The sequence below is a fragment of the Ambystoma mexicanum genome, chromosome 7q (genome assembly GCF_040938575.1).
Source record: "Ambystoma mexicanum isolate Mex_15411 chromosome 7q, UKY_AmexF1_1, whole genome shotgun sequence".
Classification (NCBI taxonomy): domain Eukaryota; kingdom Metazoa; phylum Chordata; class Amphibia; order Caudata; family Ambystomatidae; genus Ambystoma; species Ambystoma mexicanum.
Window position 1 is genome coordinate 878,745,585 of NC_090941.1, and position 27,292 is coordinate 878,772,876.

The following is a 27,292-nucleotide window of genomic DNA, read 5'->3' on the forward strand; positions in this document are numbered from 1 at the left end:
ACAGAAACTTAACTAACTAAACTAAAAGAAAAATCAAAAATGGCCACATACGACCCGTAGGGGGGAGGTACAGGGTGCTGCTCAACATCCACATGCGATGATGCTGAGCCAAAAAAAAACCTCCATGGGCTCAACGCCTGCACAGCCCGACCTATGTGGGAGATAGATGGTCGTCCGAGTCTGGCTCATCCTGGAAAGGAGGATGTGGCACAGTAGCCTGGCCACGCCTAGCCGCAGCTTGCCCCTCGTCGGCAGCAAGTCTTCCGGACAGGTGAGCCTGGTTCTGTGTGGCGATGTGACGTAGGTCTGCATGCAGAACCTCACGTGATACACGTGCTTCCTCTTGCAAGGTAGCACGTGTAACACGGAGTTCCTCCTGCAAGGCTTGGCTGGACAACCGCTGCACCTCCCGGCAAGCCTGTAGCTCAGCCGAGATGGTACGCTCAAGCTGTGCAAACCTCTCCTCTGCCTGCTGCCTCTGGGACATCATAAGGACACCCAGAGTGGATCTGAGGGAAGCATACTCCTCCCTCAGGGCATCCATGTGCGCCTCTGCGTGAGCAGCAATTGCTTGACGCAGAGACGACATTTCAGCCTGGCGTGCCCTGTCTGAGGCCGCCATGCCCAGCCTGAGCGAGTGGGCCGTGGACCGTGCCGCCTGCTGCTGGAGAAGCACTTTCCTAGCAGGGGGGAGCACAGATCGGGCCACACGCTCCATGCTCTCAGCGATGTTCTCCATTGCTGCCCCATGCAGTTCTGATTTGGCAGTCATGTCTTGCTCTAACTCAGTATACTGCGGTTGCGCGCGGCGACCGCGTTGCCGGGCTTGACCCCTGCGGGACCCAAGGACCGGGGTCCTCGCTGTGTTGGCACCGCCCCCGGCTGCACGACTACATGCCCCCATCAACGTGATGTCCCAGGCACATCAGTGACTGGTGTGGAGGGTGACCCTGCATCCCGATCCGCCACGGGTGGAGGACCAAGACTGATCCCTCAGTGCAGGGGTTGCAGACAGAGGAGTGTCCACATCAGAATCACTCACGACTGACACATGGACTTGATGCTCATCCAACTCAACATGGACATCAGAGTCGTCATCAAGGCTGGACTCATAGGCAGCCAGAGACAAGATGGACTGTAGCACTTGGGGGGTTTCGTGGCCTACCACCCCACAACCCCCACTAGTGCCGGGTTGATGTAGCTGTACCAACCCTGTGTCTGGCATGACAACACCATCCTTCGCCTCCATTGCGTCATCACCTGAAAAATAGAGAGAAAAAAGGTCACTACACATGTCAGAAGCACACAACACACACACACACTGACAGCAAACGCATCAGGCAGGCATGTGACACACAACATATAACCTGCCATGCATGCTGGGTCAACTATGAATTGCTTCTGTGATCAGACCTGTTGAAAGGTGGCACTTTCCATGGAAGTGGGTCTATGCAGTGCAGAAAATGTGTACGCCACTCACTACCTACATGTACAAGGACTCCATGGTGCGTGCCAGGAAATGTGAAGGCAGTGCAATGTCAAATTCAGACATCACGTGCATTGTGCATTCAATGTGTACCATATCTAGAAGCCAAGCACCCCTCCACCCCAGTACCAAAGCAGGGATGCCTAGCATGGTATCAAAAGGCTGACCATACACCTGTGTATTGACAGGCAGTGTTGACTGGCATCAACAGCTGAATGTGATTCAAGTGACAACACTGCAAATGATGCAGGGACAGTAAGCAGGACACATGATGAAAACTCTGGATTCCGCCATGTGTGTAGAAGACACAACAACAGTTGGAAAGAGTCATTGGCCATTGAACAGGCTGAGGCCTGTGAGCCACACAGATTGTCAGACCCTAAACATGTGTGCAACGCAGGACTGAGCCATAGTTGACATGGGAAGGCTGATGAGATGGCAGGCAATGTATGTAACCAAGGACTTGTATTACAGTGATCATCCAGTCAAGGACACATAGGGGCTTGCGTGCAATGCACATGGAGCATGAATGGGCACTCATGTCCCTGCGGGAGATCTGACCTATGCACAGTACAAGTGAGATACCCTGCATCAAGTACTAAGGCTGTACCACACGGCATATGTTTGGCAGATTCTACGCTGGAAGTTAGCATCTACGCAGGACGCATGAACAAGAAAGTACACATTGGCAAGATTGAAGAACACCAGTGCAAAGGTGGAACTGGGGTGCAGAGTGGCGGAGGAGGGGCAAGGGAGCATGCCTACATGGAGTCCCCGCATGCAGGCAGAGGAGACATGCATGACGGAAGCATTGCATTACTTACACATCAGAACCATGTACACGTCACATGTAGCGGCAATCATGCACAACACATCCCACAAGTGAAACACACACGTCCTCAACAAACACGCATCAACACTCACTGGACTGGGAATCAAAGTCCAGCATCTCTCCCACTCCTTCGACCAATTCAGGTGGTATGAACTCAACAACGAGTGCCTCATGCGGAGTGAGCTCTTCCTCCTCTGGTGCAGGCCCACCGCCAGTCACCAGAGTCAAGTTGTAATTAGAGGCACGCTTAGCTTAGTGCTGCGTTTGATGTCATTCCAACGCTTATTGCACTCTTGCGCCGTGCGCACCTCATGGCCGAATGAACTGACATGTTCCGCAACATGCTTCCAGTGGGTGTCACGTTGGGCAGCCGTAGTCTGACTATTGGCACCCACTAGCATGTCACAGCTGTGGCCCCGCACGTAGTCCACGAGGAAGTCCAGTTCCTGCTTACAGAAAGGCTTCTTCCTCGACGTGCAGGAGGTCGTGGCTGTGTGTGGGGTCCCAGCCTGTGCTGCAGGTGAAACCTTCCTCCTCTTGGACTGTGGCGCAGACCCTGGCTGGCTAATGCCACCCTGACCAGTATGGCCAGTGGGTTCGGTGGATTGAGCCAAGGGAGTGGCAGGTGGAGAGATGACCAAAGGCCTGACTTGTGTCAGTGGCAGCTGGGTGCCCACTAATGGACCCTGCACAGCAACATCAGCTGTGGCTTGGTCATTGACCGCAATAGTCCTGGTTGGCAGACTCACAACCGGGGTGCTGTTGGGTGCATCTGCCCCTGCACTTGCCAACACCCGGCTGTTCGGGGCTGCAGATGACATGACTGCCCCAGGGACACGTGTCTTGGTCTGAGCAGCCCGGCCTGCCCCTATGGTTTCCCCCCTGGCCTTTTGGAGATCTACCAAGGGCTCTTCAAGTGCCAACGCAGCCTGCGCTGGCAGACCCCGAGCCTGGGTTGCGGTGTCCATAGCTGCACCTGCAGCTACCACTACCCTTGGGCCCGTGGCAGTCGATGGAACGGACTGCCGGGTCACACGGGCACCAGTGCCAGATGCAGAAGCTGCATCCCCCGGAACCACAGGGGGTGATGGCATGACTGCACCGACACTTGGCACAACATTGTGCTCAAGTGGCGCACCCCTGCCTCTTCCCCCTCTGTGGCCGCCCTGGACACCCTGGAGTCCTCCTACTCCCTGGTCACCACGGCCACGTCCCCGACCATGCCCGCCAGGAGGAGGACGCACAGCTGAGGCACCCCTCACCTTTCGTGCCCTCCCAACCATGGCACAGATGTAGTAGTGCTGGCACAGATGGAGTGGTGCCAATGGGAGGTGTACACCACAATTGACCTGGGCAATTGGGGTGAAGGGGGTGGGAAGCAAGATGTTAACAGCCCCTCTGCACCTGTAAGGCTGTATGTGACCCCGGTGATGTGGTGACGGGACACGCAACGCTCAGGCACCCCAAACCTGCAGTAAAACCGTGCACGCAACCCTGCAGCCTACGTGCATGGATTCAACCTCCCGTAGTACACGGTGGCACCCAGTAACACGAATAACGGGTACGCGTGGGACACGCAGGCTACTATGACATCGAAAATGGGTGCGATACACAGGGGCACCAGCAGTGGGAAAAAGAGCGTGTGCGACTCCCCGTCTGACTAGCGTGATGCAGAAAAACACACGTAGCCAATACCACCGCCAAAAGAAGAGATACGTCCTTGATAGCTGTGAAGTTGTGATGGCGCGCGAAACAACAGGAAGCAGCAACACACGTCGGTCTCCACGAAAGGCACGTACAGCGAACTGCTGGGCCCGCTCACCTTTAACTCGTGCTGAGGGAAACGCACGTGCGCGTCACGTCACTTACGTGCATGGGCCCTTTCCTCGTATTACACGCGGACGTGCAGTTTTTCACGCTCGCTGAAATGCCCATGCACGCCTGTGCGCGTCACGTCACAGGGGCGCTTGCACTTCAGGGGCCTTCTGTCCAATGAAATTGCGTATGCGTGCAGACGCGCTTACGCGCTAAGGGCCTTTCCTCGAATTACACGCTGACGTGCCGAATTTTCACGTGCCAAATCACTCCGGATCAAGCTGGCCACGCGTAAGCACACGGAAGACCACGCTCCTGCCCAGAAGGCCGAACTACTGCCCCCCAGAGCCCCGAGCACGCTCCCACCTGCCATCTGCTGCTGCCTGACTGCCTGCTGCCCACGTGCCCTGCCATTTGCTGCCTGCACATCAGCCAGGGGTGCTGTTGCTGTGACCACCCCTACTGGAACCGAAGACTCCCGACTGGGATTCCATCGCTCCACAGCCCAGCCTCAGGACCCAGTTGCCCACCCACTCCTGCCTCTGGGGTTGTCATGTCGGGGCAAACACCATCTGAGACCACTGACAATCCCTGGCCAGAGAGGTAGAGGGGCACCAGCTTCAGTGCCACCGAAGTTGGTGTCCTGGTGGAGCAAGTCCTGGGGCAGTATGATGCCCTCTTCGGAAGTTCCCGCGCCGACAAGGAAGGACAGACTCGGATCTGGACTGACATCGTGACTGCCATCAACGCGGAGGGGGTGGCAGTCCGCGACTTCCAACATGTCAAGAAGCGCTGAGAGGACTTCAGGTCCAGGACCCTGAACAAGGCCCGGCGCCTCTTGAAGGCAACAGATGCAAAGGGGCGCCGGGGCCACTTGTCGGAAGATCAGATGAGGGTCCTGGAACGCATATCCCCAGCGCTCCACGTCCAGATCCTTGAGAGGCAGACCCGTCTGGAGTCGAGAGGTAAGTGTACATGCATCCTGATTGTGAGCTGTGCGTGTGATGATGTTTCAGTAGTGTGCAGGTTGCACATCTGTTTGTATGGGGTCGAGTATGGGTGGGGGTGTACAGGGCCGTGGGGCTAACACATGCGAGGGCTGGAATGTGTGAGACATGGATGGTGCTTGTGTGTGTAGGCTTGCATGCCAAATGCAGTTGTGTGGGCACACATGTTTGGATGAATGTGTATGTAAGTAGAAATGTCCATGATGTCACGCATGTATGTTGTTTTCAGCTGCATGTATCAGCACTGTGTGCGTGTGCATTTGTGTGTATTTGACAAGGGTGCAACAGTGATGCAACATGGATGCATGTGACAGCCGGATGTGGAAGCCTGATTGGCAGATGTGACATGGATGCCCATCTGAACACTGCGACACTTGGCAGAGGTGTACACATACATGCAAGTGTGGTGGTGTGTGTACATGTGTGGTGCACTTCCTGTGTTGCATGTGATGTCTGGCTCAGCTTTGCCTGCTCATGCTGTTGTTTGTGTGCGAGTTGAAATGACATGTGTGTTGGGGATTGTGATGGCATGTCTGAGGTTTGCCAATGCCACTCATGTACAACTGTCATGTGTGTATGTGTCCATTTTATTTCTCCCTGTCTGCAGCGTCAACTGATGAAGAGGGCGGAGAAGGTGCTGTGGAGCACAGCGGCGGGGATCCCACCGCCAGCCGGAGACGCAAGGCCCGGCTCCCCTCCCATGTTGTCATCTCGTCGGGGAGTGAGGAGTCGGGTGCCGCGTCCCAGGCCGCAGCTGCCGGGGGAGGTCCAAGAGGCGGAGGTTGGAGTTAGACTCCTCGGCAGCAGAAGGGGCAGCTGGGACCCCACAGGGCCCAACGGGGGAAGATGGCACAGAGTCATCCAGGTTGGTGGGGGGTTTGGTGGAGGAGGAGGCCGTGCAAGCAACAGAGACGGGGTCTGGAGGTGGGGACCCCACTGGTGCTAGTGGTGCAGTGCAGGACCAGGGACAGGAAGCAGCACAGGCCGCCGCGGAGGTGCCTGTGTGCAATCCTGTCCCTGATCCTGTCCCTGCATCATCTTGCACCAGCAGAGATGCCTACGTCCAGACCCGTTTTCAGGCAGGGGATGAGCAAACGACAACTGGCCTTCCTCTGCCTGCGGACGTGGCTATCCGGGTCCGGGTTGAGCCTGTCCTGACTGGTGTGGCGTTGCGTCAACGGGCCATGCGAGGTGACCTGCAGTCTTTTCATGAGGAGACTGCACGTCATCTCGAATGGCTCGTTGACCACGTCAGCCTGCTGGGACAGGTCACCCAGTCTGGATTCCTCTGTTTGCTGGGGCTTGCTACGACCCCCTCCTCAACTGAACCCCCTATGCGCAAGTCGTCCTCTGTGCCATCTTCCCACCCATCAGTCACCTGGGTGCCCTCTGGAGCTGCCTCTGACAGTGCGGCCAGGCTGGTGGAGGAGGCATCCCTGCCACAGTCGGGAGTCGGACGTCCAGCAGGGGTGGCCACATCAACGACTGCACCCCAGCCGGCTGAGGATGTGCAGGCAGCAGGAGGCAGTGCACGGGCAGAGGCACAGCAGCAGCAGCAACGTGGTGGGAGCCATGAAGGCTCGGGGCCTTCAACATCAGAGGGGCAGGCATCGGCCGGAGGGCAGGAGGTACCAGGACAGAGAGTGTCTTCCGTGTGGCAGCGTTTGGGCCACGCCATAGATGCGGAGCGGCAGCGGACGGAAGAGGCACGGCTCACAATGGTCAGGGCGGAGAACTCCATGCGGAGGGCCCTGAGGCGGGCCGAGTGCCTCGAGGCATTCCGCAGGGGTTTGGAGGTGGACACGTCGACGGCCCTGCGGACCCTCGGGGCCATGGAGGAGGACCACCTCTGGGACATTGAGCAGGAGTTCGATGATGCCCTGGCCCGGGACATCCAAAAGTGAGCCGTCAAACTAGCCCGCTGCGCTTGTACATAGTTATGTAGGTATTGTTAGGTTTCCTTTTTTTTGGATTTATTTTGGACCTTTTGGACATTGCCCACAGTTTTGTATATAGTTTATTTTATTAGTTAGTGTAGTTAGATAGGTTTCATTTCTTTTGTTGGGATAATGGACCCTGGCTTGTTCGTATGTACATAGGTCACTGTTGGATTGTATTTTTCTTTCACAATTTGACCATGGAGCAATGGCTTTCAATTATTATTTCCCATTGGATTTTCTTTTGTGGACAGTGACTTTGGACACCATTACTTTGGATTATGATTTTTGGTTTTGCTTTTTTTCACGGACATGCTTCTTTTCATTTTTGTACATTCCCATTTCTGTTTCTTTATTTTTGATTCTATTTATGTTTCCTTTAATACGTATTTTTTTTATTGAACTTCAATGTGTAGTATCTCATTGGTTTCATGCATATCATGATATGGTTTTTGAGATTCACTCACACCCTTTGGGTGTATGTGAGGGAAATGTGTTTGTTTCGGAACTTGCAATTGGTGTTCTGTCATGTAATTTCCAATTATGAGTGGGTGGATGCAATAATCGGGTGGGTGTTTTGCATTTGAGGCTGACCATAGGGACCAGGGATCTAGATTGTGATGACATGTTGGCTGGGGAACATGAGTTGGACATGGGTGGGGGCCTGCTGGCAGGTGCCCCACAGTGCTGGGGGGTGGTGGGAGGCGTGTGTGGGGGCCTGGTGGAGGGTGACCCTGCACTGCTGGGGGGTTGGGGTGGTCTTAGACATGGGTGGGGGCCTGGTGGAGGCTGCCCCTGCACTGCTGGGGGTTGGGGTGGTGGGGAACATGAGTTGGACATGGGTGGGGGCCTGCTGGCAGGTGCCCCACAGTGCTGGGGGGTGGGGGTGGTGGGGAACATGAGTTGGACATGGGTGGGGGCCTGGTGGAGGCTGCCCCTGCACTGCTGGGGGGTGGGGGTGGTGGGAGACATGGGTGGGGGCCTGGTGGAGGCTGCCCCTGCACTGCTGGGGAGTGGGGGTGGTGGGAGACATGGGTGGGGGCCTGGTGGAGGCTGCCCCTGCACTGCTGGGGGGTGGGGGTGGTGGGTGACATGGGTGGGGGCCTGGTGGAGGCTGCCCCTGCACTGCTGGGGGGTGGGGGTGGTGGGAGACATGGGTGGGGGCCTGGTGGAGGCTGCCCCTGCACTGCTGGGGGGTGGGGGTGGTGGGAGACATGGGTGGGGGCCTGGTGGAGGCTGCCCCTGCACTGCTGGGGGGTGGGGGTGGTGGGGAACATGAGTTGGACATGGGTGGGGGTCTGCTGGCAGGTGCCCCACAGTGCTGGGGGGTGGGGGTGGTGGGAGACATGGGTGGGGGACTGGTGGAGGCTGCCCCTGCACTGCTGGGGGGTGGGGGTGGTGGGAGACATGGGTGGGGGCCTGGTGGAGGCTGCCCCTGCACTGCTGGGGGTGGGGGTGGTGGGAGACATGGGTGGGAGCCTGGTGGAGGCTGCCCCTGCACTGCTGGGGGGTGGGGGTGGTGGTCGACATGGGTGGGGGCCTGGTGGAGGGTGACCCTGCACTGCTGGGGGTGGGGGTGGTGGGAGACATGGGTGGGGGCCTGCTGGCAGGTGCCCCACAGTGCTGGGGGGTGGGGGTGGTGGGAGGCATGTGTGGGGGCCTGGTGGAGGGTGACCCTGCACTGCTGGGGGGTGGGAGTGGTGGGAGACATGGGTGGGGGCCTGGTGGAGGCTGCCCCTGCACTACTGGGGGTGGGGGTGGTGGGAGACATGGGTGGGGGCCTGGTGGAGGGTGACCCTGCACTGCGGGGGGGTAGGGGTGGTGGGAGACATGGGTGGGGGCCTGGTGGAGGCTGCCCCTGCACTGCTGGGGGGTGGGGGTGGTGGGAGACATGGGTGGGGGCCTGGTGGAGGGTGACCCTGCACTGCTGGGCGGTGGGGGTGGTGGGAGACATGGGTGGGGGCCTGGTGGAGGCTGCCCCTGCACTGCCGGGGGGTGGGGTGGTGGGAAACATGGGTGGGGGCCTGGTGGAGGCTGCCCCTGCACTGCTGCGGGGTGGGGTTGGTGGGAGACATGGGTGGGGGCCTGGTGGAGGCTGCCCCTGCGCTGCTGGGGGGTGGGGGTGGTGGGAGACATGGGTGGGGGCCTGGTGGAGGGTGATCCTGCATTGCTGGGGGGTGGGGTTGGTGGGGACATGGGTGGGGGCCTGCTGGCAGGTGCCCCATAGTGCTGCGGGGTGGGGGTGGTGGGAGACATGGGTGGGGGCCTGGTGGAGGGTGCCTCTGGTGGCTGGGGGTGCAGGGGGACATGCGTTGGTGGGCAGTAGTGCAAGTTGACATGTGGGTTGGCTGGGGGGCATGGCCATGGTGGATGGTGTGCCTGCAGGACATGTGCAGGGTAGGCCCCTGTGGTGTGAGCCACCTGCAGGGGCCGTGGAGGGTGTAGAGGGAACACCTGGGAGGACCCACACGTGCAATTCACGTGTGGTGCTCCCCGCGCACCCCTGTAATACACGTACCCTGATTGAATCGCGTGTGGAACTTCAAGCGCACCCCTGTGATACACGTACCCTGCTGAAATCATGTGTGAAACTTCCCCCACACCCCGAAATACACGTAGCCATGACATTCGCGTGTGGAACTTCCCGCGCACCCCTGGAATACACGTACCCTGCTGATATCATGTGTGAAACTTCCCCCGCACCCGGAAATACACGTAGCCAGGACATTCGCGTGTGGAACTTCCCGCGCACCCCTGAGATACACATACCCTGCTGAATTCACGTGTGAAAATTCCCGCGCACCCCTGATGTACACGTACCCTGATGGAATCGCGTGTGGAACTTCAAGCGCACCCCTGTAATACACGTACCCTACTGAAATCGCGTGTGGAACTTCCCGCGCACCCCTGGAATACACGTACCCTGCTGATATCGCGTGTGAAACTTCCCGCGCACCCCGAAATACACGTGGCATGGACATTCGCGTGTGAAACTTCCCCCGCACCCCGAAATACACGTAGCCAGGACATTCGCGTGTGGAACTTCCCGCGCACCCCTGGAATACACGTACCCTGCTGATATCGCGTGTGAAACTTCCCGCGCACCCCTGGAATACACGTACCCTGCTGATATCGTGTGTGGAACTTCCCGCGCACCCCTGGAATACACGTACCCTGCTGATATCGCGTGTGAAACTTTCCCCGCACCCTGAAATACAGGTAGCCAGGACATTCGCGTGTGGAACTTCCCGCGCACCCCTGGAATACACGTACCCTGCTGATATCGCGTGTGAAACTTCCCGCGCACCCCTGGAATACACGTACCCTGCTGATATTGCGTGTGAAACTTCCCCCGCACCCTGAAATACACATAGCCAGGACATTCACGTGTGGAACTTCCAGCGCACCCCAGGAATACACGTACCCTGCTGATATCGCGTATGAAACTTCCCGCGCACCCCGAAATACACGTAGCCAGGACATTCGCGTGTGGAACTTCCTGCGCACCCCTGAAACGCACATACCCAGCTGAAATGACGTGAGGTACTTCCCGCGCACCCCAGTGATACACGTAGCCCGCTTGCTGTGCTGGTAAGTGGTTAGCGCAGCCCTTTGCGCTGGATTGGGGATTTTGATGGCTTTTCCCTGCGCGAGAGGCGTTCCTGGGGGCGTAACTGGTGCTGCTGCAGGGTCGCTGCGCCACTGTGCGCCACGCCTGGTTTTGGTGGCTGGTATCCATGAATACACTGTGCGCTGAAATGGGTTTTGGCGCACGAGGCTGGCGCAGGGATTCGCACGCGCACACTGTGCGCCAGCCGCGTGCGCCACTTGTGCGCTGAATTCTATGAATTACCCCACTATGATAAAAGAACATCAGTGAGGGAATACAGTGTTGGGGATCATGTGTACAAGTTTCATTTTGGAAAAAGTAAACAGAAAAATTCTGAATTTCTAGCAGCCTGGCAGGGGCCATTTTGAATAATAGATAAGGTCTCTCCTGTGGTTTATAAAATTTTGAAAAATGAAGGTGAAACGGCGGTAGAGCAGTTTGTCCACGTACATCAGATCAAGCCATGCCATCCCAGACATGAGATCAGGCAGCTTGAGCATGTAGAAACAGATAAAGTCCCTTAAACACAAAAAGATAAAATAAATGGGTACAGTCAAGAGGCAGTGACAGAGAAGTTAAAAAGTTGATTGTTATAATGGCACATAAACACTGTCATATATATATATATATATATATATATATATATATATATATATATATATATATATATAAAATATAGATAATGCAAATACATATTATATAAATAAATAAATAAATAAATAAATAAATAAATACATAAATAAAGGAGTTTATGGGATTAGTTTGCAGAATGAAAATGGATTGAATGTTAAATGTTGTTTTATGTATGCTTGTTTTTTTTTAACTTGTGTTTAATTTCAGAAGGAAAAAAAAAAAGTGAAATGTTTTTACCACGCATGTTTTATTTTTGGCAAAAGGGTGAAGTTGGTATTGTGCTATGTATTTAATTTGTTTCTTTTCTATTTGATTTAGAAAATTAACATTATTTGATCGGAGGTTCCGGGATCAGAGGCCATGGGAGACGATGGAGTCCTGGAGCCCATGTGGACGGATTCCGGGAAAGCCCAGAAGGGGGGTGAAGACCAAGGCTGCAAAGCGATCAGCATTAAAGATGACACCAACAATATGTTTAATGGTGATGATATTCGGAGGGATCTTCAAGAATTCAGAAGCACAGGTGGTCATTGAACCTGGACCAGCATCTGGTATTGCGGTGGAAGAGGCACCAGGATTCATCATGAGTGATAGAAGGATGATTTTCCAAAATATCTACATACCATTGAATCCTGAGATTTTGATTGAAAAACATTTGAACAATACCGGAATTAAAATTGAACAGACTAAAGAGTGGCTGGAAATAAGAAAAGAGGACGCTAAGCAGTTGATAAGAGATATATTGATGTAATTGGAGAAAACATTTGTGAATTCAGCAGACATTAAGAAGAGTAGAGGAAAGAGAGGTGCGGTGATGCTCGCAATATCATTGGTAATGCCTATAGTTGGAGCCATAATAGGTGCCACAATATCAACAGCCAATGCTATTTCGGTAGGAACACTGAGTACTAATGCGCAACAACTGAGTATTGACCCAGAAATAATATAAAAAACATTAGATGGGATTAGAGGGGGACTGGATGAACAAGTAAGATTCATAAATGAAACTGCAATCATTCTAAATGGACAAGCGGATGTGATGCAACGGGCAACGAAGCTAATTATAAAGCATGACAGAACTTTAAATGAAATATTGGACATAATGAGTCCTGTTGATAGACTATTAACGAATTATATGAGAGAAGTTCAAACTGCAGTTTCACAATTGATTCAGGGACATATCCCCTTGTATTTTGTTTCGCAGGATATTATTCTTCAAATGATAGAAAGATTGACCAGGAGGGAAGTTGATGTGGTACAGGTAAAAATTGCATTTGAAATGGGTAATGCAATGCCATTATATGTGGACTTGAAAGACTAGAAATTGGATTTTTGCTATGCATCCCATATGTAGTTCCTGAACTTATTTATCAAACAAAGTTGGTACACAACGTGGGATTTTGGCAAGAGGACAAATTTATTAAGATTAAGACTCCAGAAGTGGTGGCATTTCAGTCATGGGAACCTGAAGTTTACTTAATACCAAACCTGGAAACGTGTCAAATTTAAAGAACAAAATTATATGTGTCCAGGTAAACCGTTTGTTCCTGATGCCACAGATGCTATTTGTGGTTTGAAATCTGACCCAAGTATATCAGAAGGATGTGAAGTGATTATTAGCAATATGGGAAGTGAAGAACTGTCAAAGGTTAAGATGGTCAGAGATAAATGGTTGGTCAGCACCTGCTTAAAGAACATGACAGTAGTACATTTGAACCATGGAACATACGTGGTTAAACAGGTGAAGTATAATGTTTTTTATTTACAGGTTCCAAAGGATACAATTGTGTCAATTGGAGGGTTAACATTGTTTCATGTAACAAACGATATTTGGGAAAGCCAAGTGGAAAATATCGGTTTTTTTCAAAGGGACACTTTTCCAATAGATCCGGATGTGGAATATTTATTGAATCACAAAGAAAGACATGTTATAAAAATGAATTTGAGAAAAAACAATATTACAGTTAGTAATCTGGGGATAATAGAAGTGGAAAGATTTAATTGGGGAACCTGGGGGGAACGCTCAATAGTGGGTTTGGCTGTCCTGGTGCTAATCATAGGTGGATGGTTGATTGTGCTATCAGTAAAAATGAAAATGTTGCTGATTCTGGTAGCTACGTCAGGAAGAGAAAGATATCCCAATACACATGAATTTTAAAAGAAGGATGGGGGGCAAACTTGTTTTTAGAAATTGGCTTGGATTGTAGCCAAGTTCTAAAAAAAAGGAGGATATATGTAAGGTTATTTAGCGTGTTACAGCACAGACTACAGCACAGAGTACAGCACTACTGCACAGGATAAACGTTTAGCATGTTTTTGTTTTATGCAGCACCACTGCATGGGTTTGGTGCATTGCTATGATGCAGTTGTTTCAAGCTGTGTGTTGCCAGTGTAACATGGACATATAAGTAAGGGCAGGTTATTCAGTCAAAAACGATTTTTACATATAAAATGCAAACACATTTTTCACAGTTAAAAGCACACATCTGTACCTTCAGAATGCACACCATTTCTCACCTGAAATGCCTATGTTTCAAGAGACACATTTGGTAATTCACAAACTAATCTCACTAACAAGACTAATAATTATAACTCATTAATAAAAGAATGTGTCTTCACTGCAAAATGAGGCCTACTCTGAAAATCAGTTTTAAACACACATTCAAGTTTTTTTTTCTTTTGCCTTTCTGTGCTCTGTCCACAGTAACTGCAGGAAGCAAAGACTTAGAATAAGCAGGAAATCAGTATGTTACAGTTGCAACTGTAAAAAAAATAAGCCATTGTGTAGTGAGGGAGGAGATGACATGATAGAATATTATTGGACAAGCATTCGGTAACCAAGTTTTCCTGTAGAATCTTGAAAAGGGGGAGAGGAGAGACGATTTTGTCAGAGCTGGGAGAAGGACCTTTTTGGCTGGCTGGGCAGTTCATATTTGAGGGAGAAGCAGATCCCAACTACATTGCAGAAGCTGGGAGTTCCAGGCAATAACCCCGGTTTAAGAACAGATGCCTGTTTTCGCTGGGGTGCTCATCAAGGGAATTGCCACATTCAGAAAATGAACAGTCGGAGAAAAATACATGCGGAATAGATAAGGTAATTACTCTGCAGCGTGTGGGGGCAGTGTATGGGTGCGAAGCTCTTCAGTCAGTGTTGGAGCGGGAATTCCAGTGTTTTATCAACATGTTTAAAGTTGCTAATTAGACTGCTCTTGTCGTTCTATTCTCTATTCTCATTTTGTTACTGACAACATTGAGTGTGCCATTTCATTTATTTCTGTAAATAAAAAAAATCAATTTTTATAATACAAAAAAAATATCTGAAAGCAGACGGATAGTGTGTTTTATTTTTCTATTTCCTTTGTGGTGGGGAAATGTTTAAACAGTGCAATTGTCATTTTTAAGGTAACTAAAAAATAAGGCTTGGCGGTAGTTGTGTGCATGATTCCATTCAGTATATAAGTGGGTGTTTTCTGGACAGAGCATAATAAGTGACTGGGTGTAAAATAGCCTTTTGCTGAAGGTACATGAGTCAGCAAAAATTAGAGACCCGGGACATAGTTCACTACCGTATATGAGGTAGTGAAAATTACCACATATAGCTCACTGTTGTAAATAATTCAGTGGGAATCGCCCATGGTGGCACACTAAAACTGAAGATGTGGTATTTCTGAAATGTAGGCCTGAGGTCTCTCTAGTGATCACACGAAAAATCTAAACAAAACAAGGGGTTCTGGATATTGGGGTCACAAATAAACCAAAGGAATTATGCTCACCACTATACATACATACCAACCGCGCATGCCATCTAAATAGGTCTGTGTGCTGAAATAATGCATATGCACTGTGTTATTGTTATACATAGCCCAATCTGAATGATTATTTTGGCAGTAAGAAAATACCGTCAGACCCCAAATCTCCACAAAAATACCCAACAGTCCCCTTAACAAAGTTTTTTCATTGATATATATATATATATATATATATATATTCAAGGAAAATACTTTAGTTGCAGGAATCTTAAGGTGAGCATTAAACGGTACCAAATTGACGTTAAGGTGAGAACTTATCACAACAAAACCCCTGACATTAGGGTAAAGACACCTCAACTTCACACCCCCTTCGAGTGATCTTCAACTCAACACTGTCATTTACTCCACACATCACAGACCTTGCCAAGAAGGCCTGCTTCCAGCTGTACCTCAAAGCAAACAAAGAGAAGTAAAAGGGACGAAAAGAGCCCAAAACCTGATAATGCCACAACAAAGGTTAGAACACTTTAATAAGCACAATAATGTGCCAGGGGGCAAACATACCTAGAGCAGGGGCTAGGTGCCTGAACCATGACCTAAAGGAGCAGAGGCCAAAGCCTCAAACAAACCAAACAACCACAAATCAAAAGAGTTCACAATTGTTATTGCAAAATATGAAAAAGATGCACAAAGTAATGACCAGGCAAGTTGGTCAGGTGGCTCACAATATAGACAAGTAATAAAAAACCATTACTAGGTGGTATGTCCGTCAGCGAAAACAAGTAGGGTTATAAAAAGGTGGTTTCCACAGAACAAGATTATTTAATATAAGGGTACCGTGCCTGAAGTGTCAGGTGCTGTGCAAAATAAAGCAATGTAACACTATCACACACTACAATCATACAATCAGTAATCATTCATACTAATTTTTACTCGTAACCATTTCAACCAACATGTTTCTTTCCTAACACAAGTGAAAAAAGAGAAATCTTGGGAAATTTGTCAGGTTCTAAATGTAGTCCAAGGTGAGCAACAACAAAAAAAATATTAGACATATAACAGAACTGTATTCTGTACAATGCATAAGAGGCAAAACTCAAAAAATATACAAAGCAAAGTTATACATCGATCAGATCAACAACTGATGTTGATATACAAGGTCGCTACAAAGGTCTATCATCAGTACAATGGTGAAGAGCCCATCATCGGTTCTCCTTGGGGTCTACAGGCAACAGATATCCCCTGCAAAGGTAAACAGACATTGGTGTAAATGACCATATGTCACAGTCAAAATCTCATGGTGATACAGCAAACATCCAATTGTATAAATCAAACAGGGTGCCACTAAAAATAGGTGTAATGATTCTGTTATGGCAAAAATAGGTGTAATGATTATATTACACATCCAGAAAACAGACAGTATCAGGAATCACAGAGGTTGAAAACAGATTTGCTTAAACTCACATCCATATACTATGGATATGCTATATCCTAGAGAGGGGGGAACCCCATAAAGTTTAGCATGGTAGAGAGAAAAGCTCCCCCTCAAGGAAATTCAGAAGGGAAAGGTTCTTCGGCTGGTTAGGTTTTCTTTCCACGTGATGTCAGTACAAAAGGTTTTTGTCAGTGTGTAGTTGACTTCAAGTTGAGGTGGCGTCTGTCAAGTCACCGTGAGGACGGCTTGTCACCTACAACCTGGTGATCATGGAGCACATGTGGCTAAAACAAAGGCAGTAGTTTAATCTGAGAAGGTTATATGATTAAAGAGCTACCATAAAGATTAGTGGAAAAGGGTCCCATGATTCATACCTCTATTTATGGAGGCACGACACTTAGGCTGGCTGTATACACATGCCGCTGTAGGCTGGTTCTACTACGAGCTGTCCTGAAACCTAAATATGGTGACTAACGTTGACTGATTGTAGAAACGTCAGGGTGTCTTTTTCTGTTTGACAGGCTAGTTTCTTCAAAGGTGATCTAAGCGAGGAGAAAGGATTGATAAATTACCTCAGCGTTACCCGTAGTCTCCCAGTGCACTAGATAGAGTACAGAGTGATAGTGAAACCTGAGGGGAAGAGTACCTGAAACCAGGAACTCGCGGTATGCCGGCCGTCTTACATGGACAGTGGGCGGAACCTGAGAGCGGCTGTAGATTGCCAAATTACAGGTATGTGGGTCGGTGTTAATCTGAGACCGTACAGCTCTGAAAAGTAAAGAGAGGAAAACGGGGATCAAAGACCCGGCCACAATCAAATGAGCGTGACTGGTAAGCTGCAGGCCACTGTCTCTCTATGTAGAGAGTAAAGTCAGGCAGGCCGAGCATGGACAAAGCCCAAAAGAAAGGTGGCTTACCTCAATCAAGGAGAAGTGAAGGAGTGCTCCTGGCTGCGGGCTGCGGCAAGTGCGTGGCTTGTCAATCACATGACAGCAAAGCCCGGATATAAACCGTGTGCATTACTAAAACGTATGATGGGATTGGTTGATAGATACTGCTCACGTTTGAATGCCCCCAACCGCGTCTCTGATGGTGTGTGTGAAAGAGAAAAAGGAAAAAATATTCCCAAACTCCTAGATAGAGGTAAAATAAATACCAAGCCCAGGCTCATGACAGGTAATCCATACTGGAAAAGCACAAAGAGAAAGTCCTAATTTCGAATGCATGGGTGTACTCAGTCGCCACTTTGTAGTATTGTGTCTCAGACACAGTGGTCTAATAGATTGCCTCGTGGAAGTGGAGATGCAGTGTGACTGCTGGTCTCAACCTGGTGACCTAATGTGTTGTCTTGAGGAGATAGAGGAAGGTGTCAAAAAGCATGTGGAGAACCAGGGCAATTCATAGGTGCAGGGGTTAGGGTATCCACTCGATTTTCTCATTAAGTCCTGTTTCTGAACTTCTTGTCAAGAAAATGAATCTTTGTTTTTTACGAAAAATAGCAGTTTTGTCTTGATTACCATCCATGCTAGGAGTGATTTTATATAGAACTGTCCTTTTAAGATCCTCCGGGCTATGTCTTTTTTCCATCCAGTGATCAACTAGTATGGTTTTTGACACAACTCTTGTCTTCCCCAATTCTAGTCTTAATGTTAATATCCATTTTCCCTATGTAGAGAAGGTTCCATGGGCACCATATGGCATAGACAACCATCAAAAGAGTTGCAATTGGTGTGTGCCTTCTGTTGCCAGGGCGAATGTAAGCCTAGATCAACCTCTGTACTCTTAAAGGTCAGATGGCAGTAGATACAGCTTCCGCATGGGAAGTGACCTCTAACTGGGGTATGGCCCCATTGTTCAGGTAGGGTAGGTTGTTTCCGAGGTTTCAGGCTGATATTATTTCTGGTTAGTTGTTCTTTTAAGTTACTGCTCCGTTTGAAAGCAATCACAGGTTTCTGGACGGAAATGTCACCTTTTTCTAGCAGTTTCCAATTTTTCAGAATGATTTTTTTTTTGGCATTAGAGGTCTGACTATATGTGTTGACAAATACCAGAGTTTGTGGAGTATCAGTCTTCCGAGATCAATTTTTATTTTCCAAAAGAGAATCGCGATGGTTGTTTTTTGCTCGTTTCAGTGCCTTGCTGGTGACACTGTGTTGATAACCCCTGTCAATTAGGCGTTCTTCCATTGCCTAAGCTTCTTTTGTAAAATCGATTTTATTGGTGCTGTTGCGCTTAAGCCTCAGAAATTGTCCCAGTGGGAGATTATCTCTTACGTGTTTTGGATGGAATCTGTTGAAATGTAGTAACAAGTTCCTATCTGTAGGTTTTGTTGAAAGGCCTGACGAACAGTGTTTTGGAGTTGGCATTGACTGAGATGCTGATGTCCAGAAAATTCAAAGTGCTAGAGCTATAGCTTAAAGTGAATTTAAGGAAGCTATCCTGGATATTGATCCATTGTAGGAAGTTGAGTAATTCAGTTGTTGAAACATGCCAGATGATAAAAATGTCATCGATGTATCTTCTACAGCTATGGATCATGTTGAAGAACGGGTTGGTGGTATTCATTATCTTGCTCCGTTCAAAAAATTCCATATACAAGTTTGCGATACTTGTATATGGTAGCACCCATTGCGGTACCCTGGATCTGTTGGAAGAATTCTCAATTAAACTGAAAGTAACTCTCTGACAAGCTCATCTCCACACACCACAGTATAAAGGAGATGGGAGTATTGTCAACTGTGTGATCAGATAACAGTTTCTCTTCTAACATTTCAATAGATGCCATTTGTGGAATGCTGTTATATAGAGCAACCACGTCAAGCCCTACCAGGATTTCAGTGGTCGGGTCAAAAGCCATATGTTTGACTTCCTTTATAACTTGCATGGTGTCTTGCACATAGGAGGCCACCTTCTTAACCAGCGGTTGAAGGAAAGCATCCGCAACGCATGAGAGGGGTTCCAGCTGTACCTCCTCAGAGATATTCTTCCCTTTCTCACCTTCGCCCAGTACCGCACTGTCTCCAGAGCTCTGGTTCTCTCTATGTAGACTGCTGAAATAGCCTCTTTCTCAATCGTTCTACCACTACTCTTCGCCCTCTTCAACTCATCCGCAAGACCTATCCTTGGCCTCAAGCCCAGCGACTGCATCTCTCTGGCCCTGAAATCCATCCACTGGCTCCTGGTGGCTGCAAGCATCAGGTTTAAGACCCTCTGCATCTTAAACAAAGTTTTTTTTCAGGCAGTGGGCACATATTACCTTCAACTCTCTCTTCTTAAGTACCTTCTTCCTAGAGCTTTTCGCTCATCTATCTCTAAATCTTTGTGAGTCGGTCAGTTCTCCAAGCGGAGATTGGGGGTAGAACTCTCTCCACTACAGGTGTCTCCCTCTGGAATGGCCTCCTTGCCTCTCTCTGACTTGAACTGGACCTCCTTAAATTCTGCAAACTCCTCAAGACGTACCTTTTTTCCTCTTCTTTCTTTCTCCCTCTACCCTGATAACCTTCCCTTGTTCCTGCTCCATCTGCTGGCTGGCTGCCTGGCTGCCTGGCTGTCTTTTGAGTCTTACAGGACACCAGGCCACCCCCTGACCAGTCCCCCTGCGCTTGCCGCCTGGCCCTACTTGCACTGCCTCCTGGCTGGTATTGTACAATCAAATCGAAAAAAAAAGGTCAGTACGTGCAATACGACTGAAAACTGCATGGTATAGTGAGCGGGGTGTTGCGGTGGACACCCCTGCAGCACACCCACAAAAAAGATGAAAAGAAAACGGGGGCTGCAGGGGGGTCCCCCGCAACATCCCGCTCACTAAACTTTACAGTATAGTGAGCGGGGATCGCAGGGGTTGTGGGGGAACCCCCTGCAGCCCCTGTAGTATGTAAGTGTGTTTGCATGAGAAAGGTGCAAACTTTTGGTAGTTCGCACCTTTCTCATGCAAACTTTCCGGCCGCAGCAAAATCAGCTGCTGTCGGATCACTTAGAATCTCCTGGCTAACCTTGCACAACTGGCCTGTATTCCCCTTGCAGTCCCAGCCTCCCAGCAGTTAACTCAGGGCTCTGCTGCTCTGGGTATACTTCTCCCTGTACTCTCTACTCTGCACTTCTTTTTTGCACACTTGCACAATCGCAATGACGCATGGCCTAGTAAGATCGTTGTCTTGTCCTGCCTCTGTGCCCCTGCCCTTGCCTTTTTGCCCCTTGAAACACTTCTGTATATGTTATGTTATGTTATGTTATGTTATTTGGCATTTACTGATTCCAGGCAGCATCAGTAAAGCAGCTTGTTCCCTACCTGTGGCTATGGAGTACTTCTTTCAGCACAAGAGTACAATTTATCATAGGCAAAGAGGATCCAGGAATTCCAGAGCGAACATTACCTGGAAGGAAGGACAGAAGTGTGAGACACCAGGAGAGGAGACACCCACCGGCCCCCCACACCCTAGAGGTGAGCTGCCCACTGCACCATGGCCCAACAACAGTTACAGAGCAGGAAAGGGGCAGTTGGGAGTGGGAGTAAACAGTAGAAGTTAGAAGCGGGCCACATTTATAGATGTTTGCCACTGGGGAAGCACCTGTAGTAGTGGACCCAACTTGTAGTGACTGGCAATCACTATGAATTTAGGCCACCATAGAGCAGTGGGCCATCTGTTAGTTTTATGGCGCTGGAGGGAGTGTGCCATCCGTTACAAATGGGGCCATACGTGAACTTTATGACTGTGGGCCATCTGTGATCAGTGAGGTCGTCCCCATAATATATCATCAGAGGCCTCGGAGAGAGGGTCTCGGACTATCGCCTGTGAACTGAAATGGGGCCAGTGCGCACATCCCTACACCCGTCTGTGTAGAACAGCAGGTTGCGGTGAGGGGCAGCAGCGCATTATGGTCCCTATGAGTAAAGGCCAGTACTGACAGGTTGTGGTGAAAGGAAGCACATCAGCACTTTCAGACCTACTGTTATCGTTGTAGCATTGGAGCGTTCCTGGGGGACACAGCAGGGCATATCGTTTCACAGAGCGGGAGCTCTTCTTGCTATGCTGCCTGGAAAATAATGATGGTGTCGGACAGTTCCACAATGGCCGCACCTGTCTTTTCGTGGAGGAGAGCATGAGGAGGATGTGCCGTTTCCACCCTGGCACCCTCACAGCCACGCTGACCTGCATTTCAAAAATCGGACCATGAGCCATAGCAAGATGGCCACCAGAGCGATGCACCACATTGCCTGCCTGTGGTCTCTAGTTCAAAGGCACCTTGCAGCCCCATGTGCACTGATTGGACCATCCCCTTGGCAAACAGGAGCGCGGCCTCGAGTCAGGAGGCAAAAAATAGCCCCAGTTACAAGTCCCAACTCTAAGGCTGCTAGAACTGTCTTTTACTGTCTTCCCTGGATGTCGGATGTGGATCCAACCTCTATGCCTCAGGACCTGGCGCGCTACAAATAAATAAAATACAAATACAAATACAAATACAACCAAGGTAAGAGCTGCACCTTTCCTGCAGACTCACTAGTATGCGTGTCCACCTCCCCCACTTATACACTGCCACCGAACTATGCTAGCAGGTGTACACGCCCCTGGATCCTCTTCCGTGCTTAAATCATTAACCACCCTGACTTAGGCTCGGTACCTGGATTCTACAAAGCTGCCTCCAGGAATAGGTCTTCTTACACTCCTACCTGTCTCTTTATGTTTTCATTTTCATATTGCATGACTATTCTAACTGAGCCAGCATCTCCTACCACTCCTGCTTCGCTTATTACTCATGTACACTATCCCCTGTATACGGTTACCACCTACCAATCCACGGCCGTATACATGAACTAGCCATAGTAACACATTGCAAGGCCTGCTAAAGTCTCACGCACTCCTGTCAACAACTTTCATAGCACCCGCTCCCAATGCAGCAAGTGCTTTCACTATTCTACATTCACCATAATGACCTGACAAAACTGGCAAATATACTTACCATGCCTAATAAACCTATTTGGTATGCTTCCAGCTTACCTTTAATATATTTTGCACTGTGCTCTGATCCTGGCAGCTACCCCTAACTAGCATGATTCGTCAGCAACGGCCCAACATTGCGACCATCCTGTCTTTGGGCCTCATTACACGGTAGGCGGTAAGGGATTACCGGCACCACCGGTAAGGGCACCGGTGCCGGTAATCCCTTACCGCCCTACTACGAGGTCCCTTAGCGGGTCCCTCCCCTAACGCCTGGCTTTACAAGGCGTTAGGGAAGGGACCCGCTAAGGGACTTCAGAGCTAATAACGGTACCGCAAATTGAGGTACCGTTATTAGCTCCTTCCCCATTACCATTGATCCCTATGGGGGCTCAAATGGGAATGGGGAATGGTTCCCGGAATGGGGACTTACCGGGTCTTCCAGGGTCGGAATGACCCGGTAAGTCACTATTTCGGGAACATGGACCCGGAATGCGGTAAGGGGGTAGCCAATAGCGCCATGGCTTCCGCCTACCGTGTAATGAGGCCCTTTGTCTTTATTGCCTACTGCACGCACCCCCTGCCTACAACACTGGCAATTATACAGTTTCTTTCCAATATATGTATCTAAATGTTTGACGCAGCCCCTCTGTATCATGAGACATGGCTTTCCAAACTGTATTTCATACTTTGCCGTAACCTCATACATGGAACTTTACATTTGACATAGCCCTCTTACACCATGAGGCATGGCTTTCCGAACCATATTTTTATGCTTACCTTAACTTCACAAATGTAACTTTTTGTTTGATGCAGCCCCTTTGTATCTTGAGATGGCTTTCCAAACTGTACTTCATGCTTATCTTAACTTCACACATGCAACTCTATGTTTGACGCAGCCCCTTTGTATCTTGAGGTGGCTATCTGAATTGTACTTCATGCCTACCGTAACTAAGCAACTCCTGTAACCAATTTTCGTAAGTAAAAGCACCCAGATGCCTCAGGGTTTTGTGCTCTATATAAATGCCAAATAAATAAATAAATAAATATAGCACTCTATAAATCTTTGATATGACCTCAAAGCACTAGTAGGTTGAATGCCCTTGGGGACCGTAGTCCAGGTCAGTCGAGAGTAAGGTATCATAGGGTGCTTGGGTGCGCCGATTATGTGTGCAACTGATGCGATTGCTTGATGTTAGCTGCATCCTAGCAATAGGTGTGGTGGTATTTGAGATCAGTTGAAGGCTGCATTAGGCCTGTGTAGGACGCTTATGTGTGCAGCTAGGCCAATTGTGTGTGGGGTATAGCTGCGTTCTAGCAGAATGTTGGGGTGTTCATGGAGTATTGTTCATATATGTGAGCAGTTTTGCTGAAATCGAAAGAGGGATGTAGCTGTGCTCTATTGTGTGGTGGTGTAGAGTAGAGAGTTGGCTTAGTGATAGGAGAGCTGAGTGTCTGGGTGGATGTTTTGTTCTTACAAGCCCACTATTCCAGAGTTCAATTATACATTTGCGATTGCTGCTTTCAGAGTGAATTTATTAGTGACTTAATAGTCACATTCAATGGCGTCATTTCTTGATATCTCTTTGAACATTTGTCAGACGGTTGCAAGGTCTTAGTGGCCTTACATGGTCTTAATTGGGATTATGGAAAGAGCCAGGTTTTTAGAGCTTTGCGGAAGGCTATGGAGTCTTGGGTGTGTCGAATATGTTGGGGGGGGGGGGTGATTTCAACAGAGTTGGGGCCAAGGTTGAGAAGGCGGATCCTCCGATCCTGGCAGAATTGGAGGATAGAATCACTAGAAAGAGGGCAGTACTTGATCGTAGGGTGTGTGATGGGAAGTAGGGTTTTAACTTCTCTTGTAGGTACGCTGGGCTATCTTGTGCACTGCTTGGTGGGTAATGCATAGGGTCTTGAAGGTGGCCCTTTGTCTGACAGGAAGCCAATGGAGGGTGCGTAGAGTGGAGGGATGTGGTCTCTGTGTCCCAGGGCGAGGTGGAGTTTGGTGGCAGCGTTTTGGGCTCTTGTTTTGTTGAGTTGGTATGCCAGTGCTCCCAGGTATAAGGAGTTGGCATAGTCCAGTCTCGACATAACAATAGACATAACAGCAGCAAGTCTGTTGGGGTACGTGAGTCAGGCAGGGCCGGTCTTTGTGTCAGGCAGCTCATGCGGCTGCCTGACCTCAGTCAGCCTCTAGGGGGCGCCACACCTGCAGTCCGCAGCGCTAGTCCTGCTGCTGCATTTGTTATAGCTCACTTCAGCCTCGAGCCGGTCCTCCTGCAAGGTCAGGCCACATGCACCAGCCAGCTAGCCACATTCATCATTTTGATAATGTTTATTGCTAGAAGCACACTGCTACAGCCTCAGCCCTCAGGTAGGGCAGCAATTGGAAAATTAGCAACATTTGTTGCTTTATTTCACTTAACTTCCCCTCAGGTGGCGCTGGCGCCGTTGGTGCCAGCCAGGCCCATGTGTGCACGTGCCCTTCTCCAGGCTATACGCGGCCAGGCTATGCTCCTGCACACAGTGCACTGACAGTGACACAGGAAGGATTGATTGGGGCTGGCGTTGACGGCCCCCTCCCCACCTTTACGAGATAAGATGAGTGGGTGCGCAGGTTACAGTAAGTGTTTGGGGGCACTGCCTGGCATGATGTGGTGATGGCCCGGGGCCGTGATATTGTCAGCTCCTTTGGCTGCTGCCACTGGCCCTAATGGTTGGTTGGGCGGGCGGGTGGGGGTGCGCTGTGTGTTCTTCGATCTGGGCTGAGGGGAGGGCCGGGGGCAGGAGGGGGGATGGGGAGCAGTCGGTCCCCGTTGTTGCGTCGCATGGCATGCATTGTGTGAGCTGTGCCATCATCCTTGTGATACCTTCTCTGTGTCTGTCATTGCCCCTCGGGAGTCGGGCCCTGCACTGGACACTGAAAACAAGCAGCATCAGCCACCTGACATCTTTGTTATACTGATTCTCGCTGAATGAACACCACCCCATCCGTGCCCCCTTGTGACTGTCTTTTTTTAATATAATGGTTTTGTAGCTTGACATCTTTGTTATACTGATTCTCACTGAATGTGCCAGTCCAATGCCCTTTAGCTATCCTCCACGTGTCTAGCCGTGCACATCTTCCAGTAGCATGGACACCTGTCAGTGTCCATTCCCTACCAATGCCCTGTGGCAATGCCCCCTTACTGCTGGATGCACTCGTCTGTTTCAGTGGCAGTCGAATGCTCCCCAATACCTCAATCTATGATATGGCATTTGTAACGATAATATATGGCATTTGTAATGCGCCTATGCACAAGTGTTTCAAGGCCCGACGAGGCGGGGGGGGGGACAAAGGGAGACAGACAACGATCATACTAGGCCAGGTGTCATTCAGATCACGCAAGTGCAAAGGTAGGGGGACTGGGAAAAGTGTAGGGGAAGGGGAGAGGGCAAGTGCAGTACATGGTTAGTAGAATACAAGATAAATAATAGGGCCAGCTGGTGGCAAGTGCAAGGAAAGTGCGGTACATGGTTAATAGAATACGAGATAAATAATAGGGCCAGCTGGTGGCAAGTGCAAAGGTAAGTGCCTGGAGAAGGGGCTATATGATACAGAGACAGTCCCGTAGTGCATGTAGGCAGTGCAAGGAAGAGATGCTGGGCCAGGACATGAGATCGGTGAGTGGCCCAGTTGCAGATGCAGTGCAGGTTCAGTGATTTTAGCAGGGGAGAGAGGGAGAGAAAGCGGAGGCAAAGAGGAATGTTTTGAGGTGCTTCCGAAAGGGAGATGGTTCTCCTCAAGTTTCAGAGAGGCAGGAAGGCTGTTCCAGAGGGAGGTCCCTGCTGCGGCGAGAGATCTACCACCAGCTCGTTGCTTGGAGAAGCGTCTGACCCTGAGGTAGTTGGAGGTGGATGAGCGAAGGGCTTGAGAAGGAAGATATTTAGGAAGAAAGAGTTGCAGGTATTTTGGCCCAAGGCCCCAGAAGGCCTTGTGGACAATGCAGAGGGTTTTGAACTTAATCCTTGCAGCCAATGGGAGCCAGTGTAGTGATTTCAGTCCTGGAGGGATACAGTCCCTGGGCTTGAGGCCAAGGACAAGTCTCGCAGTCCTGTTCTGGATGAGTTGCAAAGGGCGGACGGTAGAGGCAGGAAGATTTAGATACAGGCTGTTAAAGTAGTCCAGTCTAGAGAGAACCAGAGCTCTGGAGACAGTGAGCTTCTGGGGGAAGGAGAGAAAAGGAAGGATACCTCTGAGGAGGTGTAGCTGGTAGTGTGACTTCTTAGAGACATCAGAGATGTGAGGAGAGAAGGAGAGTGTGGAGTCGAAGATGACCCCGAGGGTTTTTGCCGTGCAGGTAGGAGCAGGAAGAGGGCCAAGGGAGGCCGGCCAGAGAGCTGCAGGGAAGGAGGGAGTGGGTGTGCCGAAAAGAAACTAGCTGCAGTGATCCAAAGCTCCCAGGCATTATGCACTTGATCATTAGTGGCCAAGTTACAGAACATATCTCTCTGCCTGGCGCATGTCACTGCCCCTAACAATTGGTGCTGATTACTATCTGTGCATTGTGAACCGGCGCTCCCCAACCTCATCCCGCAGGTAACGGAACTGCTATGGTCACCCAATTCCAACGCTGCACCCGGCAGGTCATTTAAATAGCAATAGTGTTATTGGCCGCGGTTTGCCTCTCCAACACACGCTGGAACCGTGCAGCATTTTTGATATTGATTGTGTGTGGCATAAAAATACAGGGAGCAAAGCAGCACCCCCAACACTGCGTTCCCCAAACCCATCCTTGACTTTTTCAATATTCCCAAAGCCATCAATGGCACCGAAAATGTACCAACGGTCCCCCCAAACTCTCCAACCAAA